This window comes from Peromyscus eremicus, chromosome 8a, assembly GCF_949786415.1.
Source record: "Peromyscus eremicus chromosome 8a, PerEre_H2_v1, whole genome shotgun sequence".
NCBI lineage: Eukaryota > Metazoa > Chordata > Mammalia > Rodentia > Cricetidae > Peromyscus > Peromyscus eremicus.
The window spans coordinates 35,603,901-35,623,224 of NC_081423.1; the positions used below are offsets into that span (position 1 = coordinate 35,603,901).

Consider the following 19,324-nt stretch of genomic DNA (forward strand, 5'->3'; position numbering starts at 1 on the left):
TCACCATGTAGCCCTGGCTTGCTCCAAACTAATAACCATCCCCCTGCCTCAGCCTTCCGAATGCTCAGATGAGCCACCACATTCATCTGTTTTTTAATTTTTAAAATATTCTGGTATTGGGGTTTGAATCCAGACTGTGTGCAAGCTAGGCAAGCCCCCTAGTACTGAGCTATACCCCAGTCCTCTGATGTCTAAAAAAAAAAATCATTTGATTTTCTCTCCAACACTCCATCCACATCCATATCTCTGGATCCCCTTTATTGGTGGAAGTATTAAGGCAACTCCTGGAAGTTAAAAGGGAGGTTTATTTTGGGGGGTTTACTTACAACAAGTAAAGGGATTGGTTACAGGGTCTGGGAGAGGTGAAGTGCAGTCCAGCGTTGTTCTCTGGAGAACTCTGAACGGTCTACCATCCAACATCCAGGCTTACCAGGAACCAAGAGAGCCAGCACATCCAGATCTCAGGTCTTAAGGGCTCCTGTCTAGGTGTGACAGTTACCGGAAGCCTCAATGGGGGTAGTACTTCCAGGTCAAAGCTGGACCAGCTACCCACTACACCCCTTGCTGGAAGACCAGCTCTTGTAGCATTCATTTTGCCTTGTGTTTTCTTTCTGTATGCTCGCATTCTGTGCTGAGATTTGTGTGTTATGTTGGGATGGGCACCACTTCATCTCTGTGTGACAGAAAGGGAAAGAATGTTGTATTCAAAAAGTGAAAAGAGGAGAATGGTTGAAAGTGAAGGTTGGAAAGAGGAGAGGGAAGGGGTGGGGGGAGAGATAGGGAGAGCAGGAGGGGAGGGAAAGAGTGGCAGAAAGCAGGGGAGGAGGAGGAAGGTTAAAGACAAAGATTTAAAAAGAAAAACATATGTACTAGTCAGTAAACACAAGAGTCTCTTTAAAATTGTATTTGTGTGTGTGTGTGTGTCTGTGTGCGCGCATGCGCGCACATATGAATGTACATGTGTCATGGCTTGTGTGTAAAGGTCAGAGGACAACTCTGGGAGTCGGTTTTCTTTTTCCACCAGGTGGGTCCCAGGGATTGAATACAATAGTCAGTCTTGGCTGCAAGTGCCTTTACCTCCTGAACCATCTTGTCTCAGAAAGAGTCTTAATGGAAAAAACAAAACAAAACAAAGTGTTGTCCCCAGTGAGGTTCGGGCAAGAGTGAGTATTTGCTCCCTCTGCCAGTCTACAATCCTCCTTTGTGACCTTGCATTCTGTGACCTTGGGGAGGGTGAAAGCTGGGATGGCCACTACTTTACTGCTCATCTTTGGTCTTTGGTGTTTGGCCTGCATGTTACGTTTGTGCATCGTGTGCCTGCAGTGCCTGTGGAGGCCAGAAGAGGGCACCAGATCTCCTGGCGCTGGAGTTACTGATGATTCTGAGCCATCCCAATCCCTGGGAATCTAGGTCATGAATGAATTCCCTCATCCAAAACCAGGATTAGGTTTCATCCGGACCTGATCTGCTCAGCCATCAAGTTCCGGTCTCCAGAAGTTCCAGCTTCCAGAATCTTTTCACAAGGATCCTGTTTCCTTGATAGCATGCTGTTGTATACTGAACTAAAAACCCAACTCAAATGGTTTAACCAGTAGATTTGTCTCATCTGGCAGGGTCTGGCTTTGACTGATTCTCAGCATCATCATCAAGGCACCGTTCGTTTCTATTTCCTCACTCCGTGTGATCTCCTTCACGATCACAAAATGGCTCCTGCGGTCACACCAGCCCACATTCTTTTCCTTTCTTCCCACCTGCTTCAGAACTGTTTGCCTTTTTTATTTTATCATTTGAAAGTTTAGTATACGCATATAGCGTGTTTTCAGCAAACCATTTCCTCCTTTCCAATTGTGCCTCCGTCCTCCTCCTCCCCCTCCCAACCCCATGTGCTCTTTTTTAATCCCACTGAATTCACTTAGCGCTGCCTGCGTGTGCATGGGGGTCGGGCCACCTGCTGGAGCACGGACCCCATCTCTGAAGCAAACTGACTCTCCCACCCTCTGCAGCTGCCAGTTACCACCATCTCCTCCACCAGGGATGGGGCTTGATGACTCCCTTCTCTGCCCATGCTAGGATTTTGTCTGGCTCCCTCCTGAGCAGTTAGAGCTGCTGTGAGTTTGGGTGTGCCATGGCCCTGTTAGGTCCAGCAAAGAATGTTTTCTTGCAGATGCCAGCTGCTCCTGCCAGCCCATGTTTTTGCATGTGGATGTCCTCAGGGAAAAAAGATGAAAATCTCTGCTGTCCATCTGTCCAGGTTGGCCTAGACCTCATGAGGTAGACTGGGCTGTCCTGGAGTGAGTGGCAATCCTTCTGGCTCTGCTTCTGGAGTGCTGGGACTGCAGGCATGTACCACAATGCCTGGTGCACACCCCCTCTATGTGAGTGTGTGTGTGTGTGTGTGTGTGTGTGTGTGTGTGTGTGTGTACAGTATGTGGAGAACAGAGGACAACCTCAGGGGTTGTTCTTCAGAAAGCTGTCCACCTTTTTTGGGGGGATGATCTCTTTCTAGCCTTGAACTCTCTAAATAAGCTAGTCTGGCTGACCATCAAGGCCTGGAAGTCTGCCTGTCTCTGCTCCCAGCTCTGGGGGTTCTAAATGCCTGCACCCCCACGCCTGACCAATTCTGCAGATTCTGGGGATCCAACCCCTCACGCTTGCAGGATAAGCATCTTCTGATTAAGCCGTCTGGAGCAATTCCTCCACTCTCTATTTAAGATACCTAATTGTTTGAGTAAGTGTTATCTACATAGGTTTGCAAAGCTAAAAGGCACATAATAGAATGTGTCCCTTTTATCCCTGTCTTTATCTGTCCGTAAATTGGGCTTCATATTCTCCCATAACTACTTTATATAACAATGAACAAGAAAATGTGAATGTATAGTTTTGTCTATCCTACCCCTATTTTGCCAAACAATAGCATATTGTATGCATTTTCTGACATTTTGTTTTTATTGCCTATTGAAATATTTTGACATATAAAATGTACCTTCACTATGGTTTTATAGCTGTGTCATATTGCATTCTGCGGATATAACCTTATTTGTTTAACCTGTCATCTTTTGATAGATATTTAGGTTGTTTTCAATCTACTATTATAACCAATTCTGCAAATATGTTAGTATTCTTGTAGGAGAAATTCCCAGAGGTGGAATGGCTCAGGCAAGAGGGATGTACATTAGTAACCTTGACAGCGATCTTCAAATTGCCCTTCTAGGATCCGCACAGTTCACGCTCCCGTCAGCAATATTTAAAGGGCCCACTTCCCCACACCAACACAATGTGTTCTCAGTCTCTTGGTATCTTGCCAATCTGGCGGATGAAAGTGCTCTGTGCATCTCTATTTAAGTGCTAAGAGACCGCTCCCGGCTGCTCCTCCAGCAGTCCTGTGTTTCTGAGCAATGTCTCCTTGGCCAGAATTTTGTCATGGATTTCTTCCTAAATCATCCATCAACAGAAGGAACAAAATCATCCTAATTGGTCTGAAGTTAATCTAGTTTTACATCCTGTGGTGGGGCTGGGACATGGGCCAGCCCTTCGCTGCATAGTGCCTTCATGGCACCAGGTCTCTGATCATAAGGAGGTTGGTGGTCATGGACGTTGGGTAGGTGCTTGGCAGTGTCTGAGTACCCAGACCACCTGCCTGTTAGAGGATGTCTCAGACCTGGGCTGTTAAGGTCAGGCAACGCTGCCCTCATGACTTCCCATCTTCTGTGGTTGGTGGTACTTGGCTGCCCTGGGGTGGGATGATGTCTGTGGTTGTAGGGAAACCTTGTTCCAAGATCAGATCCAAGATATTGGTTCTGCCATGGAGGAGCATAGGTTTTAAAGTTGGCCGTCTGGGTTCAAATTCCCACTCAACATTTGCTGTCTGTTCACTCAGCCTTGTGTGTGTGTGTGTGTGTGTGTGTGTGTGTATTTATGTGTTTGTGTAGGCCAGTGGTAGATTGACATGTCTTCCTCTATTGCACTTCAACTTATTTACCCTAACAAAATTTTATTTATTTGTGTGTGTATGTGTGTGTGTGTGTGTGTGTGTGCGTGTGTGTGTGTGTGTGTGTGTACATGCACACACATTCATGCCACAGCATGTATGTAGAGGTCAGAGGATAAATTTCCAGAAGTGGGTTTTCTCCTTTCACCGTATGTGGATCCTAGGGATCAAAGTCAGATTGCCAGGCTTGATGGCAAGTGTCCTCACCCACTGAGCCATCCCACTGGCCCTTCACTTTGGTTTTTGAGGCAGGATCTCTCACCAACTCAGGAGTTCGCTCACCAGTTAAGTAGTAAGTAAGGAGTTCAATCACTGGTTGGTTTGCTGGCCAGCAAGCTCCAGGGCCCTATTTATTTTATTTTATTTTTTATTTTTCAAGTCAGGGTTTCTCTGTGTAGCCCTGGCTGTCCTGGATCTCGCTCTGTAGGTCAGGCTGGCCTGGAATTCACAGACGTCTGCCTGCCACTGCCTCCCAAGTGCTGGGATTAAAGGTGTGCGTCACCTCTTATCTCTACCTCTTTAGGGCTACCTAGGGTTTCTTGTCCCTGGCTTTTTACATGGATGTCCTGGATCAGAACTCAGGTCCTCATACTTGGCGGGAGCCATTTCCTCCTCCACACTCTAAGTCTTTCTAAGCCTCTGTGTTCTCAGCTGTAAAGCTGAGCCAGGGACAAAAATCTATGTCAGGGGCCACTTAAGTCACCGAGGTTGCGAAACCGTGCAACATGCACAGGGCTTTCTTGAACCAGGCTATCCCATGTCACAAGTAAGATTCTGCCAGTTTTTCTCTAGGCTTTGAGCCCCTGGGAACAGTGTGGGAGGCTCAGTTGTCCCAGTGTCCCCACAAAAGGTAGTTGTGGAATGAATGAGAGAATAGCAATAATTTAGGGCAGAAGAGACCGCTGTACATCCTAATGGTGTTTGGCATTCTCAGCCATATTGAGGCGGGAGATCCCCCGATACCAGCCCATGTGGAATCATTCTCACACGTGTGCCTCCTGATGATGTGCAATGTTTATCTATGGCACCGAATTGTATTGATTTATCAATGCCCATTTTACAGTCAGATCAATAGCTTAATTGAGTCTCTGGTTGACAGGAGGATACAACCTGTTTGCAATAGGAAGAGCAACCTTGAGCTGAGAACCTGCCAGAGCTTTGTTAGTGCTCCTATTTGGAGCTGCCTTTATGACCAGAGACCAGAGGTTGTCCCTCCAACACAGGGAAGTCGAACCAAGGGAGGCCTGAGGACTGTGTTGGGTGTGTGTGTAGGAGTCTGAGTGGCAGAGGGGAGGACTTAGGGCCTGCATCTGTGGTGGGCATCACCCCGTTTAGTCTTTAGTCTCTGGTCATGTTTCTTGTCGGCTGAACATACTTAGATGTCCAGGGTCTGTCCCACACAGTAGGGTCTGGTAGAATGTTGGCAAACAAATGTCTTGGTGCTCTTGTAGGGCTTTGGGAATGGTGTGAGAGAAGGTGGTCACACGCCGGCAGTAGGTGGCGCTGTGTCAAAGTCTGAAGTTTGGGTCTGGAAAGAAAAAGCTTTTCCTGGGAGCCTCCAAGTCCTCAAATAAAACTGAAAATGATGATGAAGCATTCCTGACTTTTAAAATCTTCAAACAATACAGAAAGGACTTACTTTGTAAACACAAAGGAATTTCAGTCAGTGAATAGAATATCCATTTATTAAGCACCTACTAAGTGTCTGGTATGATCTTAGCATATTAATTCTGCTGGAGTGTTCTTTATATCACGCACACATCCCCACCCCATCTAATCCATCTCTATTGCTTACCTTTTAGAGGACTACATTGATGAATTGTTCTATTAAAGAAGGATAACGATATTTAAAGTCTTTAATGGGAGAGGAATCACAAAGGAGTTTTTAAGACTAATTTAGACTTGTGTGGAACATTCAACACATTATGCTAATTTTTTCAGAAGCTGAACAGCTTAGAAGGGGAAAAAAAATCAGCCTGTTTTCGTCTTGTTGCCAAATCTGGGTGATCTAGGCCCCATCAATGCTAACAAATGTACCCCTAATAGCAGTTTGTGTTTGTCAGGCTGAGCAATGCGTCTCTGGAAGACGTTATTAGTGCTTATATTATCTTACAGATTACACTCGCGCTCCACCCAGGGTCCCAGGAAAAATATAATGGCAGATTGAAGCCGATGGGCTATTTTTATGGGAGAGACTTCATTATTTTGTAAAGTTGAAAGAAATCTTTGAAAATTCAGGGATGGGCCACGCACAAGCACACACACGCGCACACAGACATGCGCGCGCGCGCGCACGCAGGCGAGTCCAGGTTGGCTGAGGAGTGTAGCTGCAGCCTTTGGAGTCCCAGGCACTTCCTTGCAAGCTAGGGGAGTTGAATGAGATTGTGGGGTGGCAGCGCGGCAAGTCTCCCCAAAGTGGACAGAGGAAGAAGCAGTGAGGCCATGCTCCAGCTCCTGGCCTGAGCGCTACATTGCTGCTTAGCAGTCACCTTTAGTAGGCCCTTGGCTCCCGTGGGCCCCGTGGGTTCTGTGGGCTCCGTGGGCCCCGTGGGTTCTGTGGGCTAAGGAGCAGGGCTTCTGATTCCTGCTGTCCCTTCACTGCCAGGGCAGTACTTGGCATCCCTGAAAGCATCGGTACCCCTGGTTGGGCAGGGGCTATTAACCTATGGGACCAGTAGCCAGAGAGACTAGTTAGACTGGGGGGTTACCCAGATCCTCAGCAGGCACTCTTCTGCCACATGGGTTACCTTTGGGAGTCATAGGTTTAGGGTATACTTGAGGGGCAGCACTGTGGTCCTGGAGGGCTTAGTGAGAAGGCAGAGGAGAGGGACGTCTTCCTGGACCACAGGCACAAGGATGGCTCCTAAAGGAGGCGGGTGGGACAAGGGGAGGAGAGGATGTGGTCAGGAGAGGAAGGCTGCAGGTCGGGGCAGAAAGCAGTGAGGTTTGGGGTTATAGAGGAAGGCAGGCGAGGCCCTGATTTCTGCCCTTTTTGTCCTTTGATCAAAGATGTAGTTCCGCCGGGTTTTTCTCTTTAAAGGGGCTTCTTCCTCCCTCTCAAAGGCCATTCCCCTGCTGCCAAGCGAGGAAGCAGAGGATCATCAGTTGTGTCTGAGATCTGTGGTACTGTCTGGCAGGGAGGGGTTCTGTGACATAATTCCACCTGTGTGCTCACCCTGACACTGTGACCTGGACGACCTGTTCTGGAAGAGAACAGAGGAAACGAATACCCCTCACCATGCATGGGCACATGGAAGGACCTCTGAGAAGGCCAGGGATTTGCAAAAAGCAGAATGATGGCCCACTGTCAGCCTTGGGGAGTCAAGGCAGAATGGCACCACAGTATTTAACTGAATGTCAGAAGACCCCCGTAAGGCTGCTTCAGGCTCTCATACTGTGTTCTTGCCTACTCTCATCTCTGGTCCATCCCCGGTGGCTTCTCTGGACTCCTTACACGGTCAGCCTTCTATGTTTCCAGTGCCCTGTGTGATCCAGTCCTGACTCAGTATCTCTTCTCTCCCAGAAGGCTCACCTGGCTCTTCAGAGCAGCGGCCCTGTATTTTAGTTTCATTTCTATTGCCGTGATAAGATGGTCTGTGGTAGTTTGAATGAAAAATGCTCCCAGCAGGCTCGTGTCATTGAGCACCTAGTTCCTGGTTGGTGATGCTGTTTGAGAGGAATCTTGCTGGAGGACATGTCACTGGGGCTTTGAGAGTTTATAACCCCACTCCACTTCCAGTTCATTCTTTAAACTCTCTGCATGTGGATAAAGATGTGATCTCAGCTTCTTGATGGGGAGGCCTGGCAGCAGGCCATTATGGATGCCCTCTCTGGAACCGTAAGTCCGAATAAACTCTTCCGTAAGTCACTTTGGGGTATGATATTTTATCATAGAAACAAGAGATAAGTAATACACACCCTGACCAAATGTAACAGGGAGCAAACAGGGTTATTTTAGCTTACAATTCTGGGGTATAGTCTGTTATTGAGGGAAAGTCAAGGCAGGAACTTAAGCAATTAATTACATCACATCCACAGGAGTGGGAAAGGAATGCATCCATGTTGCCTGCTTTTTGTATCTAGCTTTTTCTTGTCCTGTGTAGTCCAGGGTTCCCTGCCTAGGGAATGGTGCCACCCACAATGGGCTAGATCTTCCTACATCAATTCACAATCAAGACAGTCCTCAACAGACATGCACACAGGCCGATCTGACCTAGAGAATTCTTCAGTTGCGGCTCTCTCCCCAACAGGGCTCACCTCATCACTCACCACACACGTGCCAGTCTCTTGAGTCTCTGCCTCTCCTGTTAGATGTTTGGGTATCTTGAGTGGTTCTCTTCCTCCCTCCCTCCCTCCCTCCCTCCCTCCCTCCCTCCCTCCCTCCCTCCCTCTTCTTTTCTTTTCTTTTCTTTTTTTCTTTCTTATTTTTGTCTGCAGCTTTAGGGCCTTGCCTGGGGGCTGAGATGATGAGAATGAATGAGGCTGAAGAGGATACATTGTGACAAGTTTCGGGTCACAGATAAGGTTGTATGAGAATCCTCAAAGAATCGGTGCTAAGCAGGCAGTATCGGGTCTCTGGAGACCTGTGTGACTGCTCCAGTTCTTCCTCTGTGGTTTGATCCTGAAGTTACCAAGGGCATGTACCTTATTTTCTACATCCCTGCGTTATCCCAGTCAAGTCTGGGACAAGGTAGTCAGTAGGAATTATTCCCAAGGCGAATAAATGAGAACGGGAGCTGAGCGCCAGAATTCATCTTTTTCTGTTCCCTGACTACCGTTCCGCGTAACTGGTTATGGCAGTGCCCGCCACCATTTCTTCCCTCCATGCTGGACTGTGCTCTCAGACTATGAGCCCAAACAAACTCTTCCTTCAGGTGCTTTTCTCAGAGCAATGAGAAGAGCAACGAACACATTTAGCCAAGGAGTTGAAGAAAAATACCTCTCCCTTCCCCAGTAGCCATTAGTGGCCGATAGTTCCTCAGCTAAGGGCTGATGTTGTGCAGGTGACCATAGCTGCTGTGAGTTCTTTCTTTCTTTTTTCTTTTTTAGTTTTTCGAGACAGGGTTTCTCTGTGTAGCTTTGGAGCCTGTCCTGGATCTCACTCTGTAGACCAGGCTGGCCTCGAACTCACAGAGATCCGCCTGCCTCTGCCTCCCGAGTGCTGGGATTAAAGGTGTGCGCCACCACTGCCCAGCCTGCTGTGAGTTCTTGAACACATCCGCAGAGTCACAGGGCTTGGACTTCCTTGATTCCTTTTGCTTTGTTTTTGGTCAGTTGCAGAAGCCACCAGCATTCTGTGGTCTAGCCTGAGGAAGCTTAATGGCTCGGGGCTTTGGTTTTTCCACTACCAGGAAAGAGAGAAATTCTCTGTGACCACCTCTCACTCAACCACCAGGAAATGTGGTATGGCTCAGGCCAGCTGTCACTGAAGCAAGGTCACAGGAGCCTGGGCCTTGCCTGGGAGGCGGAGTAGAGAGGGTCTTCTGTTGAAGGAGTTGATTCTCGGTTATTTTCACACTGAGGGTCTTCTCAGGGTACATTAAGTGGAGGCTCTGAGTTTATTGTCCCAAGTCGGGGGTGAGCCTGTGGAGAAAAGGGGGTGGACCATTGGCACAAAAGGTGAGGCAGGCTGTGCAAACTCAACCCCCCACCCCTACCCCGGTCTCCCCGGCCCAGTTCACCACAGCTGCAGAGAGGCCAAGTGTAGATCTGTGGGTTGCTGGGCAGCGATGGCTCCCAGCTTAGCTTCAGCTGAGGAGAACAGGCACTGTCTCCTCTCTCTTCCCTTCTGCTGACTTCTTGCTTCCTTCCCTTCTCTCTCGGTCTGGTTTCTGAGGAATCTGGAGGAAAGAGCCTCTTGAAGGAGGCCATAAAACCTCTCTGAATTCCGATCTCTATTACCCAGGAGAATGTGGAAGCTGATGGTAGCCTATGAAAATTCAATAACCCTTAAAATGGTGCCAGGGTTGCTCTCCATAAGTTAAAATAATGGGTGCCAGGGAATTGTCTCTCACTTTCCTCTACTGTGGAGAATGTGGCACCAAAGTGGCTTAATTAGGTGCTCATTTTTTTTTTCTAGGAAAAAAAAATAGTTCATTTATCTCAATCAATGACAGATGCAGAAGGTGGCTGATGACTGTGTTTAATAATACCCAATCAGGCCGGGCGGTGGTGGCACACGCCTTTAATCCCAGCACTTGGGAGGCAGAGCCGGGCGGATCTCTGTGAGTTCAAGGCCAGCCTGGGCTACCAAGTGAGTTCCAGGAGAGGCGCAAAGCTACACAGAGAAACTCTGTCTCGAAAAAACAAAAACAAAAACAAAAACAAAACAAAACAAAAAAATAATACCCAATCAGCAAAAGCCTCTTTGCCTCTCACAGTTGGGGACAAGTAAACAGATACCCAGAAATTCACATCCCAGTGCAAAGACTAAACCTCGCTCTGACACCAGCCTGTGCCAATGTAGTTTGTTAGGTGGCCCCCGCAGGTCCCTGTGGCTGTGGGAATGTTAGAAGGCACAGAAGAATACTGGTGGCATGACCAGGTCCCTGCCCCATCTGACTGGAAGCCCTCCCCCCAACCCCCACCCTCTTTCTGTGGGTGCCTGGGGACTTCTGAGGGCCAGTCCTCTTAGCTCCCCAGATGCCTGGGTATGACTGTGTGGGTTCTGGAGGGGTGTGTCTGTCTGCCTACCTACCTGTGTATCTCTGTGCATGTATGTACCTATGTTGTGTCAGTGTATGTGTGCACATTTTTTGTCTGTCTGTGTATATCCTTGTAATGCTGTGTGTCTGTTATATATATACACATGTCTGTATATCTCTGTATATATGTCTGAGTATGTGCTTGTGTGTGTCTGTATGGATCTATATAGCTCTGTATGTTTAAATAGCTGTTTCTGTATGCATCTCTATATGTATATATGCAAGTCTCTGTTTATGTATGTATACAGCATATGTATGTGCCTGTGTGTACATGTATGTGCCTATGTACATTTGTGTGTATATATATATCTGTGTGTCTCTGTGCATTTGTACCTATGTATTTTTTGTGTCTATCTCTGTGCCTCTATATGTGTGTTTGTGCCTACATATGTGTGTCTCCGCTTTAGTGCCAATGTGTTTCTCTGTATATCTGTGTCTATGTCTGTCTGTGTACATTTGTCTGTGTGTCTATGTCTGTACCTATGTGTGTGTATATATCTGCATGTCTGTGTGTATTTGTGCCTTTGTGTGTCTGTGTGTCTATATGTGTGTTTATCTGCATATCTGTCTCTGTGTTTCTGTGCTATGTGTGTGTCTCTCTGGTCTCTCTATGGTGTACATCTGTATGTCTGTCTCTGTGTATCTGCATATATATGTCTCTAAGTATGTCTGTGAATATCTCTGTGTCTAACCTGTGTGTGTGTGTGTGTGTGTGTGTGTGTGTATATGTATGTGTCTGTACATATATTTGAGAGAGGGGCCATGCTTCCCCCTGCTCAGTCACACATAGTGTTCCCCTCTTGCAGAATTCCCATTTCAGAAACTCAGGATCTGGGCATCCGGTTCCGGCAAGTGACAAACTGGTGGAGCAGAAGACAGTCTGCCTGAGGGGGATTAATTAACTCCCTTTTTAGGACAAAGAACATTCTCTCTAGGATCCGCAACTCCTCCACAGTCCTTGTGTGGCTGCGGGTGGGAGGTGGCACTGTGCAGAGTCCAAACCTACAGGCGATCTGGAACTGGAGGTTCCCCTGGGTCCTCAAATCTGAGCCATCCGTTTCTTTGACCGTAGCTGGTCATGGGCCCAGTGCCAGGCTTTGTGCTGTTGAACTCTGTGGAAGGATGACAGGGACCATGGAGAACTCCACCGCTCTCAGCTGAGTGTGGTTATGGCTCCCAGGGAGATGGCTACCCTACTGAGGGCAAGCTTCTGCTTGTCCTCACTTGTGGCCCTTGTGTGCTGTGTGTGCCTCCCATGGGTCTCAGGTGTGCACAGAGATGCACTCGGTGTAGGAGCCTCTGTCTCCCTTTATGCATATGCGTGCACACGTACACGCACCCAAACAGCAAGCCGAGTTCACCCTGCTGTGGCAGCCAGGGACACCCCACTGCGAGGAAACGGATCAAAGGATGCTAATGGATCAAATATTAAATGGCAGTTAAACACCGCACTGAATAATTCACCTTTCTTCATGTGAGCAACTTCGCGCCGACTGGAATAGGAAGTGGTTTTCGTGCTGATAACGATGTTAGCGGGGAAGCAGGCTATGCTGTTTGTTTTCCTGAAGTGTTGGAAAATGTGTGAGAACCCAAGTCTTCACTTATTAAATTCAGTCCTGTGGGAAAACAGTGTCAAGATTTTTCTCTCTCACCTTGGTTTTTATGGAATCAGGTGGCGGGGGGGGGGGGGGGCTGGGAAACATGGAAGGGGACTGTGGATGAAGGCATTGGAGATGCTTTGCCTGGAGAAAGGGAAACTCAGAAAACAAGGTGGGGGACCCCACTCTGATAGGCCAAGCCATACCTCGGTGTAGTCCCTGACCTGTGCCTATCCACCCTTGCCTGGCCAAGGACTTTGAAGAGGTGATTAACTAGAACTCTCGAGACAGGCAGAGTGTGCTGATCTCTCCAGGTGGGCCTCCTGAAGTCACAGGGGTCTTTTAAAGAGAGACAGGAGTATCAGAAGCGGCGGGGGTGGGGTGGGGTGGTGGTGGCAGCAGGAGGAGGGCTTGAGGGGAGGATGCAGCTGGGCTTGTACTGTCATTCTAGCCAAGCGTCATCTACTTTAAACTGGTGACTTCCTAAGCGCTGAAGGGAATATATTTGTATTATTTCAAGCAAATAAATTTTCTGTCATTTATTATGGTGACATTAGGAGGCTGTCATGTGGGTTCTAGATCTTTCTCCCTGCAGCTCTATATTACTCCAAATGAAGTTATCAGGCTGGGGTTTCCCACTTGTGGGAAGCAGGTGTATTTTGTTCCAATTAGTTGTAATTAGTGTGTCATGCTTTGTATAGGAGCTCTACCTGTGTTACCCTATGTGGTTTTTGCAAGGCCTCTTTAGTCAGGCACTGTTACTAGCTACACTGTGTTAGTTAGCTACTGCTGTGTAACAAATGACGCCAAACAGTTCAAACTCCAAAGCATCATATGCACAGGATTCACAGGGGTGCAAATCTTGAAGGCAGATGCACCACACCACAGGTAGTCTCAGGACCTGCCTACCTTCTTGTGATAATCTTGTCATCACAATGGGATGTAGAGTCACGAAGGAGACACATCTCTGGGCATGTCTAAGGGCTTTTCCAAAGAGATTTAACCGAGGGAGGAAAACCCACCATGATCGTGTATACCTGCCATTCTATGGGCTGGGGTCTGGACTGAATCAAAAGGAGAGAAAGAGCTGAGCTGCAACACTGTCTCTCTCTGCTTCCTGAACGTGGATACAATGTGACGAGCGGTGTCACACTCCCGCACTCAGGCCTTCCCTGCCATTGTGGCCTGTGTTCCTTTGAACCATGAGCTAAAATACGTCCTTCTTTTCTTGACTTGGTTTTGTCAGGCATGTTATTACAGTCATGAGAAATACACTCCCTTCTGGATAATAGAAGACCAGAGAGGTTGAGTTAGTTAAGCCCAGCAAGAACCTGCATCCAACTCCAGGGGCTCAAGGTCCACATCCCCAACCATTTTCCTGTCTTGTTTGATAGAGTCTATGTTCTACGTTCACCACCTTTGAGTCTTATTTGAACGCCTCACAGATGCACCCGTGACCCTGGTGTGCCCCTTTGTCTTGGCACGGACTGCTTAGCATCACTGTGCGTGGTTTAATGTCATTCTCTAAGTTGGCATGGTGAGACAACATGGTAGACAGCGGAAGCAAAAGGAATGATTGACATGTTGCTGAAGAGAGAGAGAGCTGCCCAGGTGACATGGGGCTGCAGGGTGAGCAGTTGGGGGACAGAGAGGGCCGCATGGACAGATGTCTGCTTCCTGCATTTAGTTAACTCGGTGTGGCTTCCCCAGGGCTGCAGACACTCACCAGTTTGGCTGCGTTCCTGACAGCCCTTCATCTCCTGGATACCAACCAGTGCCGCGGTACAGTGTGAGAAAAAGCAGTGTCTAAGGCCCAAGGTTAATTAATGGCTTCATTGTAGGGGGAAAAAAAGGGTATAATGTCCCCTGGATGTAAGTCAGGGGAGCAGTGTCCAATGTCCAGAGACCTTTCCTTGGTGGGGGACAGATAGAGGAGTCCCCAGGTCAAGGTCTCCCCACAGTGGTGACACAAATCTCCCTTTCTGGGTTCATGATGCTAGTGTGCCTTGCTCCTAAATACCATTTGCTAGAAGTTACCTAGCAGTGGCATTCAAAGGCTGGGTACCAGCCCTATCAACCCCTTCTGGGTCTCCTTAACCTGGCACATTCCCAGCCCCTACCCCCAGGCTTACTGAATTGGAAACTCTGGTGTGTGTCCCCCAAATTCTGAGTGTTTGAATATTCCCCAAGTGACTTCGATTCAGATAAATTAATTTAGATTTCTTGATTTTTTCCCCTTTAAATTCTAACAAATCTTTGATATTTCTAAAAAAAAATCTCTTATTACTATGTGTAGACCTAGGAATATCCATAATGTTTGAGAAAATTGAGAGTTTTTGCTTTAACAATTGGTTTTTTTGAGGGGGGCATGGTTTCACTCTGTAGCTCAGCCTGGCTTAGAACTCATTTTGTATCCCAGGCTGGCCTCAAACTCAAAGCAATCCTCCTGCTTCAGCTTCCTGAGAGTTGGGCTTATGGGGTGAGCTTTCATTCTGGCTTTGTGTATTTGTTGAATACTTGGGTCTTGAACACTGTATGGTGACTGCACTTATCCAAGGCTGTGTGGTCATTGGGATGCGCTGTCATCAGCCAATCCCTGTGACTGATGGATGTAGACTTCAGAGAGGATGCTGATCTTGAACTTGGCTCAGACATGCTCACAGTGTGAACATATGGTGACCAGAGCCAATTACCCTCTTTGACCTGTTTAGGATTGGAACCTGGACTAGCGTGGAGCCTTGTGAGAGTTCAGGGCTGGGTTTGGACGCTTCTGCAAGGCTAGGAGACTGGCCCATGAAGGACACTTGAAGGAGACACCCCAAGTCCAGTGACACCCAGAAATTACTTTCAGCAGGGAGGAGAGTCATGGGATCGACATCCCCTTAACAGTATAAGATATAAAAAGTCCACATTCTGATCCCATTTTTTTGCACAAAGAAGAAAAACCCATGAAAACAAAAATTTGTCTTTATATGCATAGAGAAATGCGTGGAGGGCTATAAACCAAGGTGCTAATGCGATTTTGGAACAGTGATGTTATGAGGTATTTTCATTTTCTTCTTATTGCTTATCTATATTTTTTGAATTTTCTATAATGAGCATCCATTACTTTTGTAATAAAAAAAACACTGAAAAGAAGACCAGGGAAATCAGGAAGAGCTACTGTTTGGGGTAGAAGATACTAGAAGGTGTGTTTACTTGTGTTGAGTGAAACTTATTCCTGAGGTCCTGGGCCAGGCTGAGAGCACTCTGAGGCTGGAGAGGTCATTGGAGACTACCTGTTTTTGATAGAAGGACTTTGGGGGCCCTGCAGCTGGGCATCCCTAGGTCGTGTGTGTGTGTGTGTGTGTGTGTGTGTGTGTGTGTGTGTGTGTGACTTTGAAGGCTGGAACTGGCTTTGGGCAGCAGAGACCTGGGGTGTGGGTATGGTAGGCATCTTGTCCTGATGAGGATTAGAGAGAGAGAGAGAGAGAGAGAGAGAGAGAGAGAGAGAGAGAGAGAGAGAGAGAGGAGAGAGAGAGTCAGGGCTATTAACCCCTCTACTCTTCCTGGGCCTCCCACATATCACAATGCCCTAAAGGAGCGAAACTTGAAAGACAGTGCTCAAATGAGTTTCCATGACATCTGATCCAACACTGAAGGGGCTTCGCTGTGTTTTTTTTTCTTTTTATTAAAGTTCATTACTTCCAATTACAAAAGAGGGGGTTTGGTGGGTTTACCTCGTAAATCTAATTGAACCATCTCTCTCCATGCTTCTCCCCAGTGTAAAGCATTCTTGCCCTTTGGTACAGAGAAAGAACAGAGAGGAATCTTTCTTAATTTGAAAAAAACATATTTATCCTTGAAAACCATAGAGAATTGAAGGAAACTCATCCTTGAAAGGGCTTAGAATGGAAGTGAAGGAAACAGCCATCCCTGGGTCCCCTAAACTCTTACCCAGTAGTTGGGGGTGTTGATAGTGTAAACAGGGATTCCTGGGACGTTGGTGGAATTCAGCCAGTTAGTCCGTGTGCTGGGAGCCAGGAGACAGCTCTCCTGTGGAAGCACACAGGTTGATGGAGCAACCATGGTTGCGGGCTGAGACTGACAGAGCTTTCTCTCTTCTCTGTTGTTCTTTCAACAAGATCCTTGGCCTGGAAAAAAAGATACTGTGGCAAGAAGTGCTTGAGAAGCTCCGAGTTCCAGAAAGAGCGTGAGGTTGGGGGCCAGGGCACATGGGGCAGATCACGAGTCGGCAAACCTGGTAAGCTCCTGTACTCAGAGTTTACTGCTACGCTCTCTGGCCACTAGCTTTACTCTTTGATCTCATCTGGCTCTTCCTCTCTCCTCCTCCCCAACCTTCCCTCTCTTTTTGACATAGTCTCATGCTTCCCAGGTTGGCTTTGAACTTCTGGATATCCAGCCCCCACTTCACAAGTGCTGGGATTATAGGCGTCTATCCTCATGCCTGGTTTATGTGGAACTGGGAATTGAACCCAGGGCCTCGTGCATTCTAGATAAGCACTCTGCTGAATGAGCCGCATCTCCAGCCCACCAGCTTGTTTCTAGGGCAGTTCCATAGAAGTCTAAAATGACAAGGGTGTGACTCAGAGCATGATGAGAGGTGGGTTTGGGGATTAGGACCTAGGGATCTTGAGGCTTGTTGTGTGACAGCAGAGTTGGAAGGCTCTACCGCATTCCATGGGCAAGGATCTTACTTCACTTGTTCCTGGTGTAAGTGCAACCATACTGTCATCTCCCCAGACAGGAGCCAATGTGGTAGTGGTGAGATCAGGACAGGCGAAGCTTGGAGAAGTGAATCCTGGGCTTCTGATTCTTCAGTTTTCTCCTTTACATTTAGGTCTGAAGGGAGATGGATACAGGGCCCTAGAAGAGGGGACTGTTGATGGAGAGCAGGGGAGGTGGACTGCCCTAGAGTGTGGTCTAGCATCTGTCTGGTCCTAGCAGCTGGTTCTTGGACCCTTCGCCTGGAATCTGGCTCCCTGCGAGCTCTCCATTCTGACCTCCCTGTCAAATGGCCATGTTGCCTTTTATTGCGGGGCAGTGTGGGGCTGGCTGGAGGGTTACAAAATGACAAGATGATGTTCCTAGTGGCTGAGAGCTTGCTAGTTAGCAAAGACAAAGCCGCATGGCCAAGGCTGACTGTGCTCCTAGCAGGGGGTGATGAGGATTCCCGAAGAGGGACTTTCTGTAATGTCCTGAGAGCTTTAGGGGTTAAGGAATTGTTCCTTGGGCCTCTGTAGGATTTCACAAGGGGACTTTTTAGAAGAGGGTGTTTTAGTTGAGTCTGGCAGAGAGAAGGGAGGGAGGGAGAACTAATGAGGAGCCTGGACCATGAGACAGGAGGAGGGGAGTCTGGGGATGTTGCCAGTTTGGGAGCGACTTGGTGTTCTAGTTCTGCTTCTGTTGCTGTGGTCAAATATATCCTGACAGAAAAAGCCCCCTAGGGGAGAAAGGGTGTATGTGGGATCATAATTCTAGATTACCGTGAGTCATAGTGGGGAAGTCAAGGCAGGAACTGCAGACCGCTAGTCACATCCCATCCTCAGTCGAGAGCAGAGAGAAACGAACGTGCTTATGCTCACTGACTTGCTGCGCTCAGCTCCAGTTTTTCATTCTTGGACAGTTCAGGACCCTCTGTCTAGGGGCTGATGCTACCCATAGTGGGCTGAGGTCTTACAACATTAATGAATTAATTAGGATGGTCACTCACAGATCCTCACTGAGACTCTTTTCTAGGTGAGTCTAGGTTATGTCAAGTTAGAAATTAAACTAACCACACTTGGTTAGTTCTTATATTAAAAAAAAAATGCGTTTGAGAGGCTGCCTGCTGAGTCTGAGGCTGGCTTGCAGCCTGGGAAGAGAAGATGAGGGAGTACTTGAGAAGCGTTGGGAAGGGACGATGGGATTATCTTCCTCAGCACCCTGCCTATCACCAAGGAATGGGTGGCTGAACAGTGAATCAGCCGAAAATGTCCCAGGCACTCTGACTCTCGGTAGTCTGGGGCATTGGCTAGGAAACGTGGGGGTGCCAGCTCTTAACCCTGGTGTTAGAGCTGGTTTTCTATGTAGCCAGTGTCTTCCTGGGTAGAGCCCATGATGCCAGTGTCCTGTCTTAAAGGACCAGAAATCTCACGTTAATTACCTGGATCATGCCTAGCCTGTGTCCTGTCGGGGTCCCATCTGCTGAAGCACCTACCCTCTCTTGGCTCCCCTTCTCCCCCATCTCCAACCCAGGGCTCTGAGGATCCTACGCTAACACCCCAAGAAAGCCTTGTAAACTGAAGATCCTACCAGCCAGAAGGTTCCCGGGAAGCTTGTGACGGAGGGATAGTAAGGACAGGGAGCCCAGGGCTGGCACTTGCAATGTGTAATTGTTTTATTAAAGTTTAAAATTTAATAAAATGAGATCCATGGGGGGAGTTTCCAGCTCCATGTACATCATTCCACTTCCTGCTGACGAAGCAAGTTTCCCACACAGCCAAGCTTCTCATCCTCTACACGTCAAAAGTCAAAGGCTTGGTGGCAGTTGATGGCTTGTGGGGCTGGAGATGGGCTCGAGACTGGCTGGTGGCGTGGCCCGTACTCACTCACTAGGGCTGAGATGCGGTGAGGCTGGGCCACGGTCATGTTCTTGATACTGCTGGAGAAGTCATTAGACTAGTCAGTGTCAGACTCCAGTCCAGACTGCTGTTCAGGCCACGTCCACCTGCCACCTCTTTCTTACAGCTAAAGGAAATGGTGGGGCCCTCAACTAAGATGTGAATCTCTAGTCCCTCATAGATAAACTCACCGCCCCAAAGAAGTTTGCAGGCCCAGGCTCTGCCAGCCTCTGGCACATCACATGGCAGCCCGTGTAATGGGTACCACTCTATGCCCCTCCCTCTTACATCATCCTCTTATTTACATATTCTTAGGATGGGACCCTCCACTGTGCATCATGGGTTTGAACTCTCCCCAGCCCTGATCATGCCTGTCTGTCTATGGCATTAATAATTCTGTTAGTAACTCTCTACCTGAAAGGACATCCTGCC

General features: G+C 48.0%; 1 long non-coding RNA gene across 1 annotated transcript in view; it reads left to right on the forward strand.

The window, feature by feature from the left end:
- LOC131916020 (uncharacterized) overlaps window positions 1–19,084 on the forward strand; it is a 32,695-nt gene extending 13,611 nt beyond the window's left edge. The window contains exons 3-4 of the long non-coding RNA XR_009380489.1: window positions 16,415–16,533; window positions 18,528–19,084. This is a non-coding gene — a long non-coding RNA (uncharacterized LOC131916020). The remainder of the gene's footprint in view (window positions 1–16,414; window positions 16,534–18,527) is intronic.
- The last annotated feature ends 240 nt before the right edge of the window (window positions 19,085–19,324 follow it).